Source organism: Balaenoptera borealis (genome assembly GCF_965194805.1).
Source record: "Balaenoptera borealis genome assembly, chromosome: 1".
NCBI lineage: Eukaryota > Metazoa > Chordata > Mammalia > Artiodactyla > Balaenopteridae > Balaenoptera > Balaenoptera borealis.
In genome coordinates, this window is record NC_138860.1 from 159,923,097 (window position 1) to 159,945,596 (window position 22,500).

Consider the following 22,500-nt stretch of genomic DNA (forward strand, 5'->3'; position numbering starts at 1 on the left):
CTCTGTTTACATACATGTATGAGAGTTTGTCTGCAGTACGTACCTAGGAGTAGAATTGCTGGGTAGGAGAGTAGCTCATCTTTATAAGATAAGGTCAAATTATTCTCCAAAGTTGTTGTACCAAGTTGTACTTCCTTAAACAATGTGTTGGAGTTCTTGTAGCTATAAGTAGTCCCCAGTACTTGGTGTTATCAAAATTTTTAATTTTGACAATCTGATGGGGTGAAATGTTATATAATTTTAACTTTCTGATTTCCAGTGTGCTCAAATATGTTTTTATCGATTTATGGTTTGTTCAAGTTTGCTCTTCTATGAATTGTCTGTTTAGGTCCCTTCCTCACTTTTTCATTTTATTGTTTGTCATTTTGTTATCAAACTGTAGACTTGCTATCTGAATTTTGGACACCAATCTTTTGTTAATTATATGCATCATAAATATATGCTCTCTGTTTGCATCTTTAACTTTGTTGATGATAAATTTGTTGGACATATCAACTTAATTTTAATGACAAAAATATCAATCTTTCACATTGTGGTTGGTACTTCTTGCTTCTCATTTAAGAAATCTTATTTTTTTTAAAATGCCTTTCTCCACAACCTTACAGATATTCTATATTTTCTTCGAGATTTTTAACATTTTAATTTTAAAATTAACATTAAGTCTATCAGGAATTTATTTTGAAGAATGCATTAAAGATTGCATTGTAAGTTTTCCTTTTGAATATGTCACAGCATAAATTATTAAATAACCCACCCTTGCTGCAATGATTGTAATGCTGCTTTTGTCATATATCAAGTTTTCATACATACGGTAGCTTGTTTCTGCACTCTCTGTCCTGCTCCATTGATATATTTGTTCATTCTAAGCCAACTTCACATTGCCTTAGTTATTGTGGCTTCAGTTAAACCTAGCTTTTCTAGTAAGCAAGTCCCCGTACCTTCTTCTTATTCAAAATTATGTCAGCTATTCAGGTCTCTTTGCTCTTCCAAATGAATTTCAGGATCACCTTTATCTATTGGGATTTTGATTGGAATTTTATCCAATATCAGAGTATTTTGGAAAGGATTGCCACTTTCCTCATATCAAGTCTTCATCATCCTTCAACATGTTATGCCTTTCCATTTATTCTGGTCTTCCTTTATATCTTTTAAAATGTTTTGTAGTATTCTTCATAAAGGCTATGCAATTTTGCTAAATTTACTTCTAGATTCTTTGTGTTTTTGTTGTTACTATGAATGATAACTTTTTTCTGTCACATTTTCTAATTGATCATTACTGGTATTTAGAAAAATAATTCATGTTTGTCATTCTTGTGTTTAGAATCTTGTTGACCATATTACTACTAAAAGTTTGTCTTCTGTGCAGATAATAAATCAGCTGTAGTTTGTTACATTCAACCTTTCAAACTCGTATACCTCTGATTCCTTTTTCCTCCTCTGTACATTGACTTTGACCCCTGGAATAGAAAACAACCTTGCTTGTTGCCAATTTTTATGCTTCTGTGGTTTCACCATTGTATATGCTGTTTACTTCAGGTTGAAAAGAATGTATAATTGTTACTTGTTGGATACACAGCTGTATATATTTATAAGATCAGTGTTTCATAAACTGTAGGTCACAATCCATTCTTGGGTTGTGAAATCAATTTAGTTGGGGGCAATTCACATTTTAAAAATCGAAATAGAATGGAATGAAAAAAATTGTATCAGAATACATCACTTATATTAAAGGTGAATATTGTTTGTAAAATTCTCTCTCTCTCTCTCTCTGTGCACACATGTGCATTTGTATACTAGGTTTTGATATAAAATATATTTCTTAAAAGTGCTACGTTAAAAAATTTGGAAATTTTGTATTATATCATGATTTAAAATTTTGTTCTTCAAAGTTACTATAGCCTTACTAATTTTTTGCCTGCTTGATTTATCTGATTCTGTCTGATAGAAGTGTTTGAAATTTTTGGAGTCTGATTATGAACTTATCCTTTTCCCCGTAATTCGATTCTGCTCTATATATTTTGAAGCTTTGTTTTTAGATGTATATAAATTCATGATTTTTAATATCTTCCTGGTAGATTGTTTCTGTTTTTGTTATGTAATTCCCCTCTTAATTTCTATTAACTTTTTGCATTAAACATCACCTCACTAGTTTTATTGGATATATCTTTTTCCAACTCTTTACTTTCAGTCCATTCAATCCAATATGTTAATCTTTGTTTTGTAATAAATGCATTTAATACAGTTGTATTTATTTTGATTCCTGATATACTTTAACTTATTTTATATTTTCTTTTTATTAACATTGTCCTGTGTTCCTCCTCACCCCATCCCGGTCCTTTTGGCTTTTTATTAGGTTTGCAAATTATTTTTTAAATACTTATTTTATTATATTCTTTGTCGGCTGTTAATCTATTCTTTTAGTGATTTTCCTAAAATTTTAACATAACTTGTTTGAATTTAAAATATTCTAACAAGCATATGGTTCTTTGGCATTTCTATCCTTCTAAACAGAGTGTATGCACAGTTAATATTTAATTAAGCCTAAAAATACATTTATTTTTCTCACCATTATTTCATTGTTTCTTGTATTCCTTAGTAATTTTACATTTCTTTTTATTGAATATATATACTTCACTAAGTGTGTAAATGTGGATATGTATGTGGGAGGACCCATTCAGTCTTTGTGCTTTTGAAAATGTCTTTTTTTTTTTTTTTTTTTTGCCCTCACTCTTAAGTAATAATTTAACTGAATATAAATTTGTAGGCTGACAGCTATTTTCCTTTTGCATGTTAAGGATATGTTACTACATTGTCTTTTGGCCACAATTGTTGCTGAAAATAAGTTGCTGTCATCCATATGATTCCTTCTGGGTATTTTTTGTTTTTTCTCTCTAGTAGGTTTCAGGAGTTTCTTCTTATCGCTGGTGATTTGCACTTTCACTGAATGTGTCAGGTTCTATCCACAGAGTGTGCTTTCCATCAGAGGACACATGTTTTTTGCAATTATGAAAATTCGCAGCCCTAATCTCGAAATATTTCTCCTCCATCATTCCCTCCATCCTCTTCTTTTGGAATATCTACCAGGTATAGGTTGGAGCCTCTCAGGTATCTTCCATGTCTGTTAACCACTATATTAAAAATAATCTCATTGTCACTCAACACTAAGTTCTGTGTGTCCATCTCACGACTAATTCTTAGTTCACTACTCTTTGGATCTAATCTGGAGTTTATCTTGTCTTTTGAGTTTTTATTTTGGTAACCACATTTTTTTTTAGTTCTAATATATATCTGGGTTTTCTTAACACTCACCTGGTTTTGCTTCATATATGTCTCTTTTCTGTTTCAGAATTTCTTACTCATTGTTAATGGACATGATACCTTGGCTTATGCCTTTGAACATTCCAGACATACTTATTTTAAAGTCTTTGTAAGACTGTTTCATAAAATTAATTTTAACTCTAGGCATTTCATACTTCAATCAACGATTTTGATGGTTTTATAGGCTGTCTTCTTTAGTATTCGACTTCTTTACTTGTTATGGCAGCCACATTTTGAATGTGAGTGTGCGTGTGTGTTTCTCTCATCCTGTTTGTCTAGCAGTTTTGGGGATTTGCAGTTGCTTCCATCTGACCCTCCTCTATGTCCCCAGTACAGCACCAGGTGGAATTTTCTCTGCAGTGATATTGGGGCTATACAGATTCAGTCATGGGGCAGCAGGTGGCTGGCTCTTTTCCTGCCCAGGAAGTTATATCTACAGCCTGCTTTCCTAAGCCAAGAATCCTCTGTGAAACTGTAGTCTCAGGAAGTGAGTTGATAATTGCTTTTTCTTAATAGACTTCTTTCTGTAGAGGGAGGAGCTCCATCCCAGCCTCTGGCTTCAAGTGGTGAGCCTGGGTCTGATCCACTATTGTGCATGAAGCACTTTTACTTCCCATTGCATGGTAGGAACCACAATTTGAACTGCCACCATGTGCTTGCAGATTTGGAACAAAGCAGACCTGTGCCTTCAAACCCACTCAACACTTTGTAATTCATTGCCAGCTGTGGTCAATAGAGATGTTTATCTTGTTTCCCTCTCTCTTCTTATACTTTATCAATCACTGCAATGTGTTTGGAGGAAAGGGGGTGGATCAAAGCATTCATCTTTGATGCTTCATCTTGGCTGGAAGTCCAATCTACATTGTAAAGCTTTTCATTTTGTTTGAAATCCATTTAATTTTAGTTTCTGAAAGCTACATGTTATAGCTATATAACTCCATGATTAAAATGACATTTTTATTAAATAATTTTACGTATATTTATTATAAAAATAGTTCCCCAAATTTATAAACACTTTCATTGCTTTAATGAAAATAAAGCAACTTAAAAGTCTGTTGTTTTTGATGGGGATTTCTGTGCTCTTCATATACCACAGCACCTCACCCCGCCAAACCATCTAGAAAATCATGATTTCTGTAGAACTACATGGAGAAAGTGCATGATCTCACTTGTTTATGGAAGTCAGCCTAATGTAGTGGCTAAGAGCCTTGGGAATCCCTGGGAATCACTCAGTCCTGGCCAGTGATTATTAGTTGTATGTTTTGGGCAGGTTATACAACATTTTAACCCTCATTTTCCTCATCTTCAATGTGTGGTAATAGTATAAACTAATAGGATTGTGTGAGGATCAATTGACATAATACACCTGATGTGTTTACACACAGCGCTTGGCACATAGTAAGTGCCCAATAGATGTTAACCATTGTTATCGTTATGATTAAATCATAAGTATATGTGTCAATAAATTTTGTTAAATAAAACAACCAAATCATGAGGTTAGGACATAACTGGAAAGTTCACCTGAAAAAATAACAGCAAAATAAACTCTCTTTTACAATGGATTATGTGTAGTCCAAATAGTGAAAACCACGTCAATCGCCACATGAACGATAAAGTTATATCAAACAACAGTAATGTATTTTATGAAGAAAATTGGACTAAATTGAGTTTTCCAGATTAGTAATTTTAATCAAATATGTCCCAGCCTCCAATGGTCAAAATATTACCTTCAAATTGTCCATGGCTATGAATCAAAACCTTGCCAGGAGAGAATCTACCTTTTATGCCTCTAAAAAGTTAGCATCTCAACATTTTTCTACTCTTCTGTTTTTATCCGTAGTTTCTATTCATGAAAAGACCTTCTTCATTTCTTCCCTCCTGAGTTAAAAAAAAGATCCCAACAAACTGAAGGATGATCTCAGTCTGAGAAGAGCAGTTCAACTATGCATGATGCAATGCCTATAAATATTGTCCTATTAGACAAGGGCTCAGTGGCTTAAGTGGCCTAGTTAAACAATTAAAGCTAACCTGCTTTGTCTCTTGGGCTCACAAAACCAAGAACCTAGGGACTCAATACAATCCCAGGAGACTCAACTTTAAAGGCACCTTATTTAACTTGCTTTTAAAAATATAGCACCATATTTTCATGGGTTTTACTTGGCAGACACACTGACTGAGGGGGGTTGGTCTGTCTGCCTGGTTTAGCATCAGTAGAACACCTTTCGTTAATTGATGTAGGCAGGAAGTGTGATAAAATAAGGCATTGATGCATGTGTGAAAGCTTATCACTTGTTCACAGAGGAGTGAGACAACAGTAGGGGAAAGGAGAGGTCAAGAGCAGGGTTTCTGCTAAAGAGAAAAAGGGCTGTGTCTCTAGGGCTGAATTCATACAATATTTGGAACGAGCGTCAATGTTTGAACACATGACACCTCTTTCTTTGGGAACTGGATAGGAGCCTCAACATGCTGGGATTTTAAAGACATGATCAGAGGCTTGTAGGTTCACCTTTAAAACCAGGCAGCATGGTTACCAGTTCATTATTCCTTGTGTCTCCAAGGTGAACTCCATTGAAGAGTAGGTATACTTATATTGGAAGACTCAACAGCTCTCCCCTCCTTGTGCTGAAGGTTGGAGGGAATGTACCACGCACTATGGGAAGTGGGAGACTGGAGTTATCAACCTTCTGGCCTTGTTATTGAAAGGAAGAACATCAAGAAAAAAATTGAGATGTTGAGTTTTGTTTTTTTTTTTCATGTTGGCCTTTTGTATGCCTTTTTTGGAGAAATGTCTATCAAACCCTGAGTACATTTAAAAAATCAGGTTACTGGTTTTTTTGTTGCTGAGTTGTAGGAGTTACTTATATATTTTGGAGATTAACCCCTTATCAAATGTATGGTTTTCAAGTATTTTCTCTCATTCTGTAAGTAGCCTTTTTACTCTGTTGATTGTTTCCTTTATGGAAAAAATGCTCAACATCACTAATTGTCAGGGAAATGCAAATCAAAACCACAATGAGATATCACCTCACATATGCCAGGATAGCTATTAATAAAAAACCAAAAGACAACAAGTGTTGGTGAGGATGTGGAGAAATTGGAACACTTGTGCACTGTTGGTGGGAAGACAAAATGGTGCAGCTGTTATGGAAACAGTATGGGGAGTCCTCAAAAAATTAAAAATAAAGCTATAATATGATCCAATAATCCCGCTTCTGGATATTTACCCAAAAGAAGTAAAATCAGGATCTTGAAGAGATATTAGCACTCCCATGTTCATTGCAGCTCTATTCACAATAGCCAAGGACGTTTAGGAAACAACCTAAATGTCTGTTGACAGATGAATGAAAGAAAATGTTGTATATATACAATGGAATACCATTGGCCTTAAAAAAGATGGAATTCTGCAATATGCAACACATGGATGAGCCTTGAAGACATTATTCTAAGTGAAATAAACCAGTCACAAAATGACAAATACCGCATGATTCCACTTATATGAGATATCTAAAACAGTCATATTCATAGAATCAAGGAGTGAAATGGTGGTTGCCAGGAGCTGGGGGGAAGGGGGAATGAAGAGTTATTAATCAATGGACACAAAGTTTCAGTTAAGCAAGATGAATAAGTTCTAGAGATCATACCTATAGTCAACAATACTGGGGACTTCCCTGGCAGTCCAGGGGTTAAGACTTTGCCTTCCACTGCAAGGGGTGCGGGTTCAATCCCTGGTCAGGGAGCTGAGATCCCACCTGCCTTGTGGCCAAAAAACCAAAACACGAAACAGAAACAATATTGTAACAAATTCAATAAAGACTTTAAAATTGGTCCACATCAAAAAAAATCTTTAAAAACCAAACCAAACAAAAAAGCAATACTCTACTGTGCACTGGAAAACTTGTTAAGAGGATTCATAATTTAATTTGTTAAGATCTCATGTTAAATGTTCTTACCAAAATAAAAAATAAAAATAAAATAAAATAAGAGAAAATAAAGAAGGGGTCCAAAGAGAGAACCTTGGAAAACTAGAGAACTACATAAGTTTGTGAATGTGCAAACCAAATCTTTTTATGGTCTGGCATTCGTAACCTTGATGTCTTTGCTCAGACTCTTTCCTCATCTTTGGATTCCCTTCTACCATCTTCAAATGTTAGTCTTCCATTGTCTCAGATGGAAGTAATCCTTCTCAACATGATGTCTGCTCCTCTTTACTGGTACTGATTACTGTCTCCTTCATGTTCAGTTATTTGTACCCTCATATATATATGTCAGGGTCTATGTTTTCTGGTGGCCAGGAAACTCAGCTTCCTACTCTGTGGTCCAGATCCTCTGGGAGCTTCCTGAAGAAGGAGATGATAATGAGGAGGAAGATGAAGAAGATCATGATGATGATGGCAGCACATCAGAGTGGAGCAAATATAACTTTGCAGGCAGACTGTCCTTGGTTTGAACTTAACCCTGCCATATGCTAATTGTGTAGTACTTGGTAAGTTCCTCAACTTAGCTGAACAATTATTTTGAGAATTAAATAAATTAACCTACATTGATATGTGCTTTAATCTAGAGCAAACAATAGCTGCTCCAGAAATTCTGTTTTCTTCTGCATCTCCCCTTTACTCAGTCCACAATAGTTCCTAGTTTAAAAAGAGCTTCTAGGGGCTTCCCTGGTGGTGCAGTGGTTGAGAATCTGCCAGGGACACGGGTTCGAGCCCTGGTCTGGGAAGATCCCACATGCCGCAGGGCAACTGGGCCCGTGAGCCACAACTACTGAGACTGCGCGTCTGGAGCCTGTGCTCCGCAACAAGAGAGGCCACGATGGTGAGCGGCCCGCGCACCGCGATGAAGAGTGGCCTCCACTTGCTGCAACTAGAGGAAGCCCTAGCACAGAAACGAAGACCCAACATAGCAATCAATCAATCAATAAAATAAAAAAAAAAATAAAATAAAAAAAAAAGAGCTTCTATCTTCAATGTACTAGTTAGGGTTCTTTCAGTTGCAAGTGAAAGAAACCCAGCCTAAGTAAATAAAAAAAGAGAACTTTCCGCTCATGTAACTGCAAAGGCAAACCAGAGCTTGATCCAGGGCTCAAATGATGTGATCAGAGTCCAGCTTTTCTCTTTTCACTTTCCAGCTCTGCTTGCTCTGCAATTGTTCACTTCTCAGGTGGGCTCTGACCCTCATGGCAGATGGCCACCAAAACTTCTGCTTCTGTCCTCAGCAACCTCAGAGGCTGGAAAGCACCTTTTCCCTAGCTGCCCCAGCCAAATTCCCAGAATTTCATCCAAGTGGTTTTCATTGGCCTGGCTTAGATCACATGCCCATCCCTGAACCAATACTGTCGCCTGAGGGAGGTGAGATTCTGAGTGGCCAAGCTGGGATCTTGTATTTCCTCTGAGCCAGGGGTGAGAACAGCCCCACCCAATCATGTGTGCCAAGAGAAGGGAAGAGACGGCTCCTCAAGGAAAATCAGGGGACTGTGACCAAAAGAAGGGGACCAAGTGACAGGCGGGCCAAGCAGCAGATATTGACCATCTACATAACTTCAGTGAGGCTAGACACACCTAGGGAAAATGCCTCTTCTGCTTGGTGGAATTCCTAAAAACTCTGTGAAGATGTATAGATGCCTCCATACCTCAGTGGTTTGGGGTTTCCTTACTACTTCCCAGTGCTATGGATTTGTGTGTGTGTGTGTGTGTGTGTGTGTATGTTTCCTAGTGGGCTAAGTGACATCTTAGAAATGTGGTGGTTTTCTCAGTGTCCTAAAAGGAAGGAGATGGCTCACTCAAAGGGGCTGAACATAAAAGGCCATATGGATAGATGTGGGCAAGGGTGGCCAACACGGGGTAGTGAGGTTCCCAGGTCTAGTATGGAGCAGCAAGAAGAAGGAAGGGGATTACCAGAGTCCAGTGACAGCTGGACTGTGGCCTTAGGGAGAGCACAGCTACTGTCTGAGCCCCGGCAAACAAGGAGGGAAGAAGGGGAGTAAATACCCCAGCTTCTCTCTGTTCCCACCCTCCATTCTCACGCTGCTGCCTCCCATTGGCCAAACCCAAACAGAAGCCAGAGGGCAGGGAAACCCAGGTGAGCAGGGCAGAGAGTGGAGACCTACTTCCTGGACGTAAGGTTTATTCTCTGGGAGGAAAGTATAAGTGTGTTAGACATTTGGCAGATGATCAGTGCTGTTGGGGGAAGGGGATGTTTAGTCAGCGTCTGGCTAAATTCTGATTTATTCTCTTTGCTTTTGGAAATGTAATAATCTCTCCATCAAAGCTCCATCTATCTGCCAAAATAATGCATGTCCTTTTGTACAAATGAAAGAATTACTGCTATTATGCAAACACTGAAAGGGTACCACATTTGCATGCAAAGGGGAAAAAAGAAAAATCCTATTTGCAATAAAAATTAATTATACCAGTGTGGCAAAGAGACACATGAGTATCCATTTAACGTTTGGACAGGAGCAGAACTAACTTTCCTTGCCAACCCTGATGAAATAATGGGAGCCAAAAAGAAAATACTCTGAAAATAGAGGCCTAGAGAGAATTTACAGGAATTGGGAATTTCTGGCCACTTTAAGACTTCCCCCCTCAACAGAAACAAAAGATTGAAATAAAGGTTTTTACAAATACTAACCATGAATATTAATGTTCTATAGCTGACGCCTGAACCGAGCTCCTCATTAAAATAGTCTTTGGTAGAGGAGTGTTAGCAGGCAGGATTTGCGTCTGGTGTGAGGTGCCGTGGAGAATGTGCTTTGCATCTGAAACCAGAAGGAAGGTAGATGTATTAGGGTTAGAACTTGTCAGATGTTTCTTATATGGTTGCTTTTGATCATCAGAAAATAGAAACTTTGAAAAGAAGACAAAGGAATCATTTATTTTGGAGAAGAGAAGGTTGAGCTGTCTACAGAGGGGCATTCAGTTCATAAAATGCTCCCCTGTGTCCCAAGGTCCTCATGTTTTATAGATGTGCTTGGTTTGCTTGTCTGTTTGCCCCAACCAGATGGAGAGCTTCTCGGAGGTAGGGATGGTATCAACCTAGGTCTGATTTACCTGTATCTCCAGTGCTTGGTACAGAGTAGGCACTCAATAAATGCTGAATTGAGAAGTATATTAATGAACGAACCACGGAATTTTACTCTGATCTCAAAGTAGTTTCAGAAATTGCCAATTCCAATGGTTCTGAAAGAATAAATGCACTTGGGGTGAGGCGTTGGGCAGTGGTGGGAGGCTGGGGGGTGGGGCAAGATAAGGGAGATGAGATATATCTGGGAGAGATTTTTCAAAATTAAAATTTTTTTCTTTCAGTTTTATTGAGATAATATTGACATACAGCACTGTATAAGTTTAAGATGTACAGCATAATGATTTGACTTGCATACATCATGAAATGATTAGCACAATAAGTTTAGTGAGCAGCCATCCTCTCGTAGAGATACAAAATTAATGAAATAGAAAAAAAATTTTTCCTTGGGATGAGAACTCAGGATTGACTCTCTTAACAGCTTTCATATGTAACATTCAGCAGTGTTAGTTATATTTATCATGTTGTACATCACATCCTTAGTACTTATTTATCTTGTAACTGGAAGTTGGTACCTTTTATGTAACAGATATTTTGAAGCACGTGTCCCTCACATCCACCTACCACTCCAGCCTCCACATGGATATCAGAATCCAGTGGGAGTGAACGTTGTATTCTGAGAAGCTCCATTAGATGGCTTGTGGTCTAACAAGGCTGAGAACCACTGGCTTCATACCCACCCCATGACCCCTCCAACCCTCTCTGCTTCCAGGGGTCAGCTCAGCGCCTGCCACAAAACAGGTGCCACCAATAGCTGTTGAGTAAATGAATGTCACAAGGGAGACTCCTCAGAAGTACTGATAATTTGCCCAAAGCCACAGTCGTGTCCTGGCGGTTCAGACGCTCAATCAACATGAAGGATCACCGCAGAGGAAACGCTGACCATCTTTTTTCAACACCTCCTCCTCTGTCCCCAAAGTAAGCATTAAAGTTGAAAGCTTCCATGTGTGAAAGAGGATGTAGGTTAGGACTTTCTGGAGTTGGAATGTCGTTAAAAGGTGGGACCATCCCTGGGAGGAAGTGTGGAGTTCCCTTGCTAGATCCTCTACTGAAGTGTTAAAGTGTGGTGGAAACTCATCTTGTGAGGTTGATTAAGATTAGATGCAGCATAAAAAGAAATGAAGTTGAGTTATTTATAGTGAGGTGGATGGACCTAGAATCTGTCATACAGAGTAAAGTAAGTCAGAAAGAGAAAAACAAATACCGTATGCTAACACATATATATGGAATCTAAAAAAAAAAAAGGTCATGAAAAACCTAGGGGCAAGATGGAAATAAAGACGCAGACCTACTAGAGAATGGACTTGAGGACACGGGGAGGGGGAAGGGTAAGCTGGGACAAAGTGGGAGAGTGGCAGTGTATATATGGACATATACACACTACCAAATGTAAAATAGATAGCTAGTGGGAAGCAGCCGCATAGCACAGGGAGACCAGCTCGGTGCTTTGTGACCACCTAGAGGGGTGGGATAGGGAGGGTGGGAGGGAGGGAGACGTAAGAGGGAAGAGATATGGGGAAATATGTATATGTATAACTGATTCACTTTGTTATAAAGCAGAAACTAACACACCATTGTAAAGCAATTATACTCCAATAAAAACGTTAAAAAATAAAAGATTAGATGCAGACTTTGTGGAGGCAAAGAGTGGATTAGAAGTAGAAGCTACCTAATACCATGAATCATACCACAACTCTATAATCACCATTGGGAAATTACATTGCTACCCATCGAATTCAAGGGAGTGGATGAAAGAAATGACTGCTTCATCTCACGATCTCTCAGTCTATAAAACTGATGGTAAATTGGGTTTATTTATTTGATGATATATATAGTTTTTTTAATTGAAATACAGTTAAGTGACAATGTTGTGTTAGTTTCAAGTGTACAGCAAAGTGATTCAGTTATACATACATGTATATATTTCTCAGATTCTTTTCCATTATAGGTTATTACAAGATGTTGAGTATAGTTCCCTGTGCTATACAGTAGGTCCTTGTTGTTTACCTATTTTGTATATAGTAGTGTGTATCTGTTAATCCCAAGCTCCTAATTTACCCCTCCCCCCTTTCCCCTTTGATAACCATAAGTTTGTTTTCAATGTATGTGAGTCTATTTCTGTTTTGTAAATAAGTTCATTTGTATCATGTTTTTAGATTCCACATATAAGTGATGTCACATGATATTTGTCTTTCTCTGTCTGACTTACTTCACTTAATATGATAATCCCTAGGTCCAGCCATGTTGCTGCAAATGGCATTATCTTATTCTTTTTTATGGCTGAGTAATATGATATAGTTTTGGCAATATAGTGTATTGTTTAAAGCACGGATTCTGTTAGTGTACTAAATGCCACTGAATTGTATACCTTAAAATGGTTAAAATAGTGAATTTTATGTTATGTGAATTTTAGCACATACACACACACACACACACACACACACACACACACACACATACACATAAGGCAGTTGGATTCTGGAGCCAGAAAGTTTGAGTTTGAGTCCTGGCTCTGTCACCTACTAGCTGTGTGGCCCTTGGGCAAGTTACCTAACCTCTCTGTACCTCTGCTTCTTCATCAGTAAAATGGGGATAATAATAGCACTTCCTTCATGGGGTTGTTGTAGAGATTAAATGAGAGCTCCAAATGGGAGCTCTCAGTAGTATGATTACTGCAGACGGCAACCCCCATGGGGAGAAGAGGTTGTTGTTAATTTCTGTGGCTCGTCTACAAGGCTGTGCATCATTTAATAGATGAAGTAAAGACTGACACCTGAGGCTGTCTTCATTGTATGACACTGACTCAGACAGAGCCTCTTTGTGAGAGAGAATACTTTGTTTTCCCAGGCACGGTGCTAATATAAATTATTTCCTTTGCATTTCCTGAATCACAGAATCTTAAGTACTGGAGAAGGTCTCATAGATCACGTCAGCCACATAAAGAAGAAACTGACTTGCCCGGGGATGCACTACTAGCGTGGCTTGGTCTTCTAATTGCTAGATCAGTGCTCTTTCTGCCCGTCACCATAGTTGCAATAAGTCAGTGCCTGGAAATGCATTTTGTTTTCACATCTGTAACGTTTAAAAGGAAATACACACACACACACACACACACACACACACACACAGGCACACACGCAAGAATTAAGGTGCAGAGAGCACTTCAGTTTTGCAAGAAGCCGTCTGCATTTAATTGGAATGCACCACGTTCTCTGTCTGGAAGGGGGGCGGTAAGGCCACATCCACGTACCAGGGTTCCTAGTTACAGGTAATGGAAACAAGTTCTGGCTAACTTGGGCAGTCAAGGGATTTATTGGAAGGATGTCAGGTGGCTTGAGAATTGAAGGGAGGCTGACAAACCAGGCTCAGAAGATAACCAGAACAAGAGGCCAGGCCGTGGCTACCACAGCCAAGGCCACCCTCAAGGTCAGTGTGATGGAGATGCTGCCAGGTACAGCTGCCCCTGGACCCTCAATGCCAAAGCCCCACACTCGGTCCACTGCTGCCACCGGTGAACTCTCATCCTTGGGATTGGCTGCTGTGAGTGGTCTCTCACCTGCTTTTGTGTCGTTGCATCACTCTCCATGATTTGAAGTCCCAGAAGAAATATCCCATCAGCTAAGCAAGTTAGCAGGTGGTGGTGCGGGGCTTAGAGGGGAAGTCTCTGGCCTTCTCAGACTGTGGATTGGGAGGAAGGTCCCTGCCTATAGTCAAGATTTACAAAGGAGTATTCCGCCCGCCCGTGACCCACCCCTCACTTTGAATTCTCCCCAGGTGAGGAGGTGATAGAATGCCGAGTACTCAGAAACAGACAAACGAACAAAAACAACAGAAAATCCATGACATCAGGAGAATCCAGAAAAGGTACCTGGCCCAGACACCTGCTCTCCTCCCCTTCCTGGAGTCAGCATCTTCTACTCATCCTAACTCTCTCCCCCACTCTCCTTCATCCCCATCAGTCCCCGTGCTCAAGGGAACAGATGCTCCAAGACGGACTCCAAGGTCAAATAAACCTCTTACAGCTCTCTTTACTTCAGTCTCCACCAGATTCACCCTGGAACTCTTGAGTGTCTTCTCTGTCCAATCAGAATAAAGTCCAACTGCCTATTATTTTTATTGTGATAAAATTCACATAACACGAAATTCACCATTTTAGCCAAAAGTATACAACTCAGCAGCATTTAGGACACTCACAATGTTGTGCAACTATCACTGCTGTCTAGTTCCAGAACATTTTCATCACCCCAAAAGGAAACCCCCTACCCATTAAGCAGTCACTCCCCATTCTTGCCTCCCCTGAGCCCCTGGAAACCATTAGTCGGCATTCTTTCTCCATAGACTGACCTATTTTGGAAATTTCATATAAATGAGATCATATACTATGTAACCACCTTCCTATGCCTACTCCACCTCCTTCTGCAACAGATTCTTCTGACCTGTCTCCCCACTACCTCTGAAACCTCATCTCAGCATAGGACAGGGAACCAGCACTGGTCACTCAACTTTTCCCTGACAACACAGATGGGAGAGGGAAGTCGATGGATCTGAGAAACCATCAGAAAGACGGTGAGAATCCCCTAGGGAGACAGAATGTAGTTGGTGTCTCTGTATGATTAACAACCACACAGAGCAGAGGAGTGCTGGGTAGAAGCCTAGGGGGGTTAGGCTGGAGGGAAGTCTTTTAGTTGAGTTGAATTATTTCTCTCTCCCTGGGCAGGTCACTGCCCACATCTTCATCTCTTCAAGACAGAGAAGCAGCAGGGCCCTAGTAGTGCTGGCTGAGGGTGGACAGTTGTGTCAGGGCAGCAATGGACCGGATGGGGCAGGGAGTGATTCAGAGCAGGTTCAAGCAGTCCTACCTGCCTCTGAGTGTCCCTTCTTTCCCCCACTCTTCCCTCTGCCATTGAGGGAAAACACCTGAGCAAGAGCAGGGCCTGGAATTCAAATACAGGGGCGGTTTTCTGAGGCAGAGGGTTGCCCAGTGGGGAATGCACAGCCAGCAGCTGTATCTGAACGTGGGTTATAAGTGCCAGAGGCTCTCGTCTTTCTATACTCTCCACCTCATGCCCCTCCCTGTAACCTAGCTAGAAAGAGCACAAGTTGGGGCTGTGCTAACAGCCATGATTGCTATCTTACTTAGAGCCAAAGTGACTCCCAAAGAGAATGGCTTAAAGAATATAGGCATGCATTTCTCTCATACATAACAATTCTGAAATCTGCGGGCAGCTCTGCTCCATACTTTCATCCAGGAAAAAAGACTGACAGCATCTCTGTTTTTTTTCAACACAGGGCTACTGTAACGAAGATGTCTGTAAGTGAAGGGCCAGTAGGCCAGCTGTGATGTGATGCTATGCAAGGCTTGAGCTTACCTGTAGGATGCAGTGTATGCTTTAAACCTGCAGTCGATAGCTGGTGTTGTCTCCATAGCAACAACACATGGGCTAGGAACCAAAGGGAAGAGTTAAGAGTGGCCCTTCTAACAATTACAGTGAACACTCCCCTTAACAGAACTTTTGTTTCTTTCTCCATGATCTTGGGTTTGGCAGGTTTGGGGTGTTGGTTCTAAGAGCGGTATGTTCCCACTAAGGAATGCAGTCATGGTTCTGATGAATTGGAAGCTGAGCTTGTCCCTGGCCACTTGGGGACTCCTCATGCCACTAAATCAACAAGAAGAGAAGCAGATCACTGTCCTGGCTATCAAGGGGAAATTGGGTGTCTGCTGTGCCCTGGGTTGAGAAGACTGCTTGGAACCCAAGGGATTCATGGGGCCACTTCTTAGAATTTCCACTCCAATAATAAAGTTCATTGGAAAACTGGTAACCCAATACAGAGAGGACTAGTAAGGGCTCTGTTACCTTGAGACGAAGGTTTGGGTCTTCCCACCAGCTGGTAGAGGGTAAGGTGAACACAGAATGGATAATCAAAGAAGGAAGCCATGATTATGAGCTCTCGCCTCGGGACAGGCTACAGAAGTGGTGACTATAACAGTCATACTAATTTTATGCTAATTGATTCTTTCCCCCTCCCCTTCCCTATTCTTTACATGAAGAATACTGGTGGTAGCTAACCTCAAAATTTAGAGTGCAGGTGGGAGTACACTTTAGATGACATCACCAATAATAATACGATGGCTGATGACACTTCTGTCTCCTTGTATTGGGGATGAGATTTTCATTACTAAAATGAAAGGCAGTAATGGAAGCTGGATGGTAAATGGGGTGAAGTGAACTGATTATTTTATGTTTATGCTCTATATCCACTCTCCGCCCTCTCTGCTTTATTCTCCCTCCCGGGAGGCTGATCCCTATAAACTGTGTCATCTGGACTCTCTTGTGGGTTTTCTGTTCAGATCAGCCAGTGCTGCAACCTGCCTGATCCAGTGTCCATTTCCTGACCCAGCTCCTGAAGGATAGGAACATTATCTTAGTCATCTCTGTATGTAAAGGTGATTTGGTCATAAAATGTTAAATGAATCAATCAAAACTGTGCTGGAGATCTGTCTTTTTCCATGAATCTTGCAAAGCAGAACAAAGAACAAACTTAATTAACAGCATGCTCTTAATTTCCATTTCTAGGAAAGCAACACGGATTCTTTCCACATCGCCTCTTCCCGGGGTTCCCAGTGCCTTCAGGTATGGCCCCAGTGTCCCAAATGCAACACCTAACAGGGACCCAGGAAATGCCTTTTTGAATTAGGATGTTGATTACAATTGCATGTCCAAATGCATTATTTTATATGAGCTACATATCCTGTATGTGAAACCTTTCACGCATAATTGCTAGTGCAGTATATCAAACAATTTGCTCAACCCTTCAGGCTTCTAAGGTGCTTAATCTCTTTTATTAAGTGACTTTCCTCAGTTAAGTAACCATCCCGGTCTCCTTCCTCTAGGCCCTGTTGCTACAGATAAACGAACCTGTGCTCTGGAGTTGCTGGCTAATATATCAGCACTTCCAGCTGATTGAAGGTGGTCAGTGCTGGGAACGCAGATATGAGGGAAGGCTGGCAGGTTAAACATATGACTCAGAGGTCAGATCCGGGGAGAGAGAGAAGGCACAGGGGAAGGCTCAGGTCAAAGAGTTCAGGTAGAAGAGGTCAGAATCTGAACAAGGGGTCTAAGGCCATGGGCACCACCAAGAATCATAGATCTTCTAAAGCAGGGTAACCTATGTGCTTCCTTCCCAGATCACCCCTCCCCCAATAACTATTCTCAGAGCATAGGAACAAGTGGCTGAAGTATAGGGGGAGAGGGTGGAGATCAGGGTAGCCCCTGGTATAGGCTAAAGATTAAGGATTTTTGTTTGCATTTCTAGTCTCTTTGGTTGGGTTAAATTAGAGAGTCTTATTTTCTTTAGTGTTTACTAGTAAATCATAATGCGCTTACATCTTTATAAGTACATTAACCCTTTGGAGACTCACAGGATGTGAGAGCTGGAAGAATTCCTAGAGATTATTCATATTACCTTTATTTTATTTATGAGAAAATGGAGGCCCACAGAGATTGTTAAGTGTTATTGTTAGGACAATTTATGTTACAGACAGAAAACTAAACTCCAACAATGTAGGGGATTTATTGGCTCATATAACTGGAAAGTATGGGGTAACAGCTTCAGGTGTGGCTTGATCTAGCTGCTCACTGCTCAACAATGTAACTGAGGTTCTGTTTATTTTCCATTTTCCCATTAAGCCTTTCTCAGGATTCATCCACTGTCTGGCAATCTAGTCTCTATCCTTGTTGTCACATGTGGTTGCATTAATTCTAGACCTTACATCATTGATAGGAGCTACAGCAGGGAGAGGAATCTTCTTTTTGTCAGAAGCCCTTGAAAATGTCTTCTCAAATCTCATTGCCTTGACTGGGTTTCATGTCTGCTTTTGAACTAATTTCTGTAACCAAATGATATAGAATGATTGCTTTAAGTCAATCAGGCCCAACTCCTGGAGTTTGCAGTCAGGTTAAGCAAGACTATGGATTAGAATGGAGAAAAAGTGGTTTTCCAAATAAATTCTGTGGTTCTGATGGTGGGACAATGGAGGAATGGATACTGGGGAGTCTGACTGCAAGCATCCAAGGGCAGCGACTTACCCAAGGTCAAGTAGCTGGTCATGGCCAAGTTAAAACTAGAACCCAGCTCTTCTCACTCAGCATCTGCATATGGATGTTTCTATAATCCCTCTTAAGGTAGTACATGTTTCACAATAGACATCCAGATGGAACTATGGATTTGCTTGTTATGTTCAATTTATTCTTCCGCTATGATTACAAATAAGCACAAAAACACACCTTGCTATTTAGTCACAGTAATGAGTACAATTGTCTGAGTCACTTAATTTTGCATCTCATTAAGCCATGAAGGCTTTCAGGAGAAATTGAGTAGATTTTAGAGATGAGAACTATATCATTTAAATAAATGTTCTTTAGTCTTACTGAGGTTTTAGCCATCTTCTGGAAAATTTTTTGGAACTGGAATTCAGTTTTGGGGCAACTGTATAGATGCTTTAGGGCTGAACTTCTGCTTTTTATCTTTCTGGGAAAAATGCTTGTTAATGTCCCTCAATGAGAGACACTTACTCAGTGTCTTATTCACCTATTCAGGAATTACAGAGGCAAAGAAGAAGAAAGGAGGGTTCTGAGCACCTGCCATGTGCCAGGCACTTTGCTAAGCGCTAAGGATACGAAAGAGAAGGGTATAGCCCTCCAGCAACTCCAAGTTTAGTGGAAGAGGAAGATAATTAAATGGATAAGTAAAATACTACACCATTAAGTGCAGTAACAGCTGGAAGAATAGGGTGCTTTGAGAACACAAAGGAAGCAGAATATTGGGAACAGGGAAGAGCTAGGGAAGGCTTTCTGAAGGAGGAGAACTCCTTGAAGAATGGTTGAAGTTAGCTGGTGGAAAATAGGGAAGGTTATTCTACCCAGAGGGGACTCATGAACGCTGAGGCATGAAACCTTACAGTGAGTTTCCATGAAACTCCAAGTAATTCAGAAGGGCCAGGCAGGGGGTGGAGAGAGAAGACGTGGGAGGGGCAGGCAGGGGCAGGGTCATGAAGCTTGGAGTCTATCCTATGGGTGATAGGATGCCTCTAAACAGTTTTAAGTAGGGAAAGACATGGTTTGTGTCTTAGACATATTACTGTATTCGTTTGGATCTATGGTTGCAGGCAACCCTGGTTAACTTCCAAAAAAGGAATTCACTGGAGAGCTATGGGATCATTCAGAAAACCGAAGGAAAAGCTGCAGCACCCAGGCTCTGAAAAGAGCTCCCAGGACAGAAATATCAGGAATTGACTGGCAGTCTCCTTGGTCGGGGAAAATCAGGTCCAACCACCTTCTGTTTTTATTTTGCTCTGTGCAGAATTCAAATTCCAGAAGAAGGATGTTGTATTGTCCCAGCTTGAGGGCACACCCAGCCTGAACCAGGTAAAGTCGGCATCTTGATTGGCAGTCTCACCAAGCCTATATCTCATGGGGGAGGGTGGGTTCTTAAAGCAAAATCAGGGCGTTGCTCTCATAAGAATGAGGAATGCTCGCTATGTCAGCTAAAGCAGTGGGTATCCACCTTACCAGCTGTTTGGGAGCTCGATTTGAAGGGGACGAAAGATGAAGGGAATTGGCAAAAGATGATGGAATGTGGACTAGCACTGTGGTAGTCGCAATAGAGAAGAACCGTGGGATGTAAGGACATTTATGGGATAAAGATTGGTAGTTGACTCTAGAAGAAGAACAAGGGAAGAATCAAGGATGACTCCTAGGTCCCAGCATGCAGTAATAGATATCACTATTAGAGAGATGGTAGAGCAGGGGGAGGGAAGGTGACAAATTGCTTAGGACACGCTGAGTTTGAGAAACCTGTGGGACATCAGGTGGATGTAAGAATTTGAAGCACAGTAACTGAACTCATGGACATGGATGATAGAACCTAGGAAGGATTTTGGGAGGAGCCATGGAAAACATCAATATTTAAAATAAGTTTGCCAAGGAAATGAAGGTCAAAAGACGGAAAGAATGGAGAGAAGGGGGAGAACCAGGAATGTTCAGGGTCATAGAAAGCCGCAGGATTAAGGGAGACATCAGTTTTGAGCTCTAGTGCAGGCAGAAGCCACATTCTAGGGAACTAATATATATGTGGGAGATGAGGAAGTAGAAGTAAAAACATGCAGACCACCCTTGCAAGAATCTTGGATGAGAAGGGCTGGGAAAGTGCATGGTAATTGGAAAGGGTACAGCCTCAAGGGAGTTAGGTGTGGTTTTTAAAAAATTGTAGCTTGATTTAAAAAAAAATTGAGATATAATTCACATACCATACAATTCACTCTTTTAAAATGTATTACTCAGTGGTTTTTAGTATATCCACAAAGTTGTGCAATCATCACTCCTATCTAATTCCAGAACATTTTCATCACCCCAGAAGAAACCCCATGCCTATTAGCCGTCACTTTCCATTCTCCCTTCCCCCAGCCCTTGGCAACCACCAACCTATTTCCTGTCTATATAGATTTGCCTATTCTGGACATTTCATACAAGTGGACTTATATACAATATGATCTTTTGTGCCTGGCTTCTTTCACTTGGTTTTCAATGTTCGTCCATATAATACTATGGATCAGTACTTCAGTCCTTTTCATAGTCCAATGAAATTCCATTGTATGGATAAACCATAATTTGTTTATCCATTCATCAAACGATGGACATTCGATTATTTCCAATTTTGGGCCATTATGAATATGCTACGACATTTGTGTACAAGTTTTTGTGTAGATATATGTTTCCCTTGAGTAATACTTAGGAGTGGAATTGCTGGGTCTCAGTTGATTCTTTATGGGAGAGTCTTGGTCTTATTTACAGGCTGAGGGCGGCGGGAACCGCAGAGGGAGCGGTGGGATATACAGGGGTGGGGGGGTGGGGAGAAGGAAGTAGGCGCTGGAGAGAGGCTACTTTCTTCAACATCCCTTACTTCCTCTGTCGGCACAACCTTAATGCCCTAACCTCGCTTCACAACTACTGGACCTTCTGCACACCCATCACACTTGTTGACCAGGGAGAGAATCCAGCACGTGGATAAAGCACCCCTAGACCTGTCGCAGATACGTCCGGGCCAGCGGTTCGTTTTCTGTTGCAGTTCCTAGTTTCGCGGTCTCCTGTGGTTAGAGCCTGGCCCATTCCGGTTTGACTTTTTTTCCCGCAGATTCGTTCACAGGTGAATAAAGACAATTCACCGTGGAGTCTGAGTCTGAATCCTGGTTCTTCAGGTCACCCAAGGCTCTCAGTCGTTCCGGATAAGGAAGGATGCCCAATACCAGCTGTAGAGGATCCAGAACGCCAGCACTCAGCACTTATGCGTTGCCCATCGCAGCCACCGCGCACGCGCCGCTTCTCCGCCAAGGAGGGGGTGGGGAGTAGGCGGGGCGGTTATCTCCCGGACCAATCGGAAGCGAGGGGTCCCGCCCTCCGGGCCGGTGGACCGAGCTTGACCCCGGCGGTGGGCGGAGGAGGCGGGGCCAGCCGTGCGGCCGCGGAGGGGGCGGGGCCCAGGGCCTGGAGGCGGGGCCTGGGGCTGTCAGTCCCGCGCCTGCCGCCGCCGCCGCCGCCGCCGCCGCCGCCGCGGTTCCTTACATGTCGTGGCCCCGGTGGCTGCCGGCGCTGCCGACCGCCGTCCGTCGCCCAGGCATCCCGAGCCGCCTCCCGCCGTGCCGGCCCGGCGCGCAGGTAAGGCCGGCCGCGCTGCCGAGCCATCGCGTCCCCCTACTCGGCAGCGGTCCGCCGCGCGGGCGCCCCCTCCGGGCTGTGTCAGCGCCGCGGCTCCCCTTGCCTCCCGGGGGCGGTCCCGGGGGGCGGGACGACCGTCCTCCCCATCCCCCCCACACCTCCGGGCGCCGCGCCTGCAGCCGGGTCCCCGGGCCGCGCCTCCGCATCCCGGCGTGGGGCTGGTCCCGAGCACCCCCCTCTCGGGCCGATTACACAATCGCTGGGGCTGGGGGCAGGGGCCCCTCCCGAGGCTCGGCCCCACACCTGTCCCCGTGCCGCGCTCCCAGGCAGAGGGCAGACAACCAGCGCGACAGCGGGGGCCCGGAAAGTTTCACTTTGTGGTCCGGGTTTG

General features: G+C 41.9%; 1 protein-coding gene across 4 annotated transcripts in view; it reads left to right on the top strand.

Annotated features, from left to right (window-relative positions):
* Window positions 1–565: 565 nt before the first annotated feature.
* Window positions 566–22,500, top strand: part of HIVEP3 (HIVEP zinc finger 3) — a 515,337-nt gene continuing 493,402 nt past the window's right edge. For all 4 annotated transcript variants that reach the window (XM_082387505.1, XM_082387507.1, XM_082387502.1 and 1 more), the window contains exon 1: window positions 566–22,109. The gene's annotated coding sequence lies outside the window, so the exon portion shown is untranslated. The remainder of the gene's footprint in view (window positions 22,110–22,500) is intronic.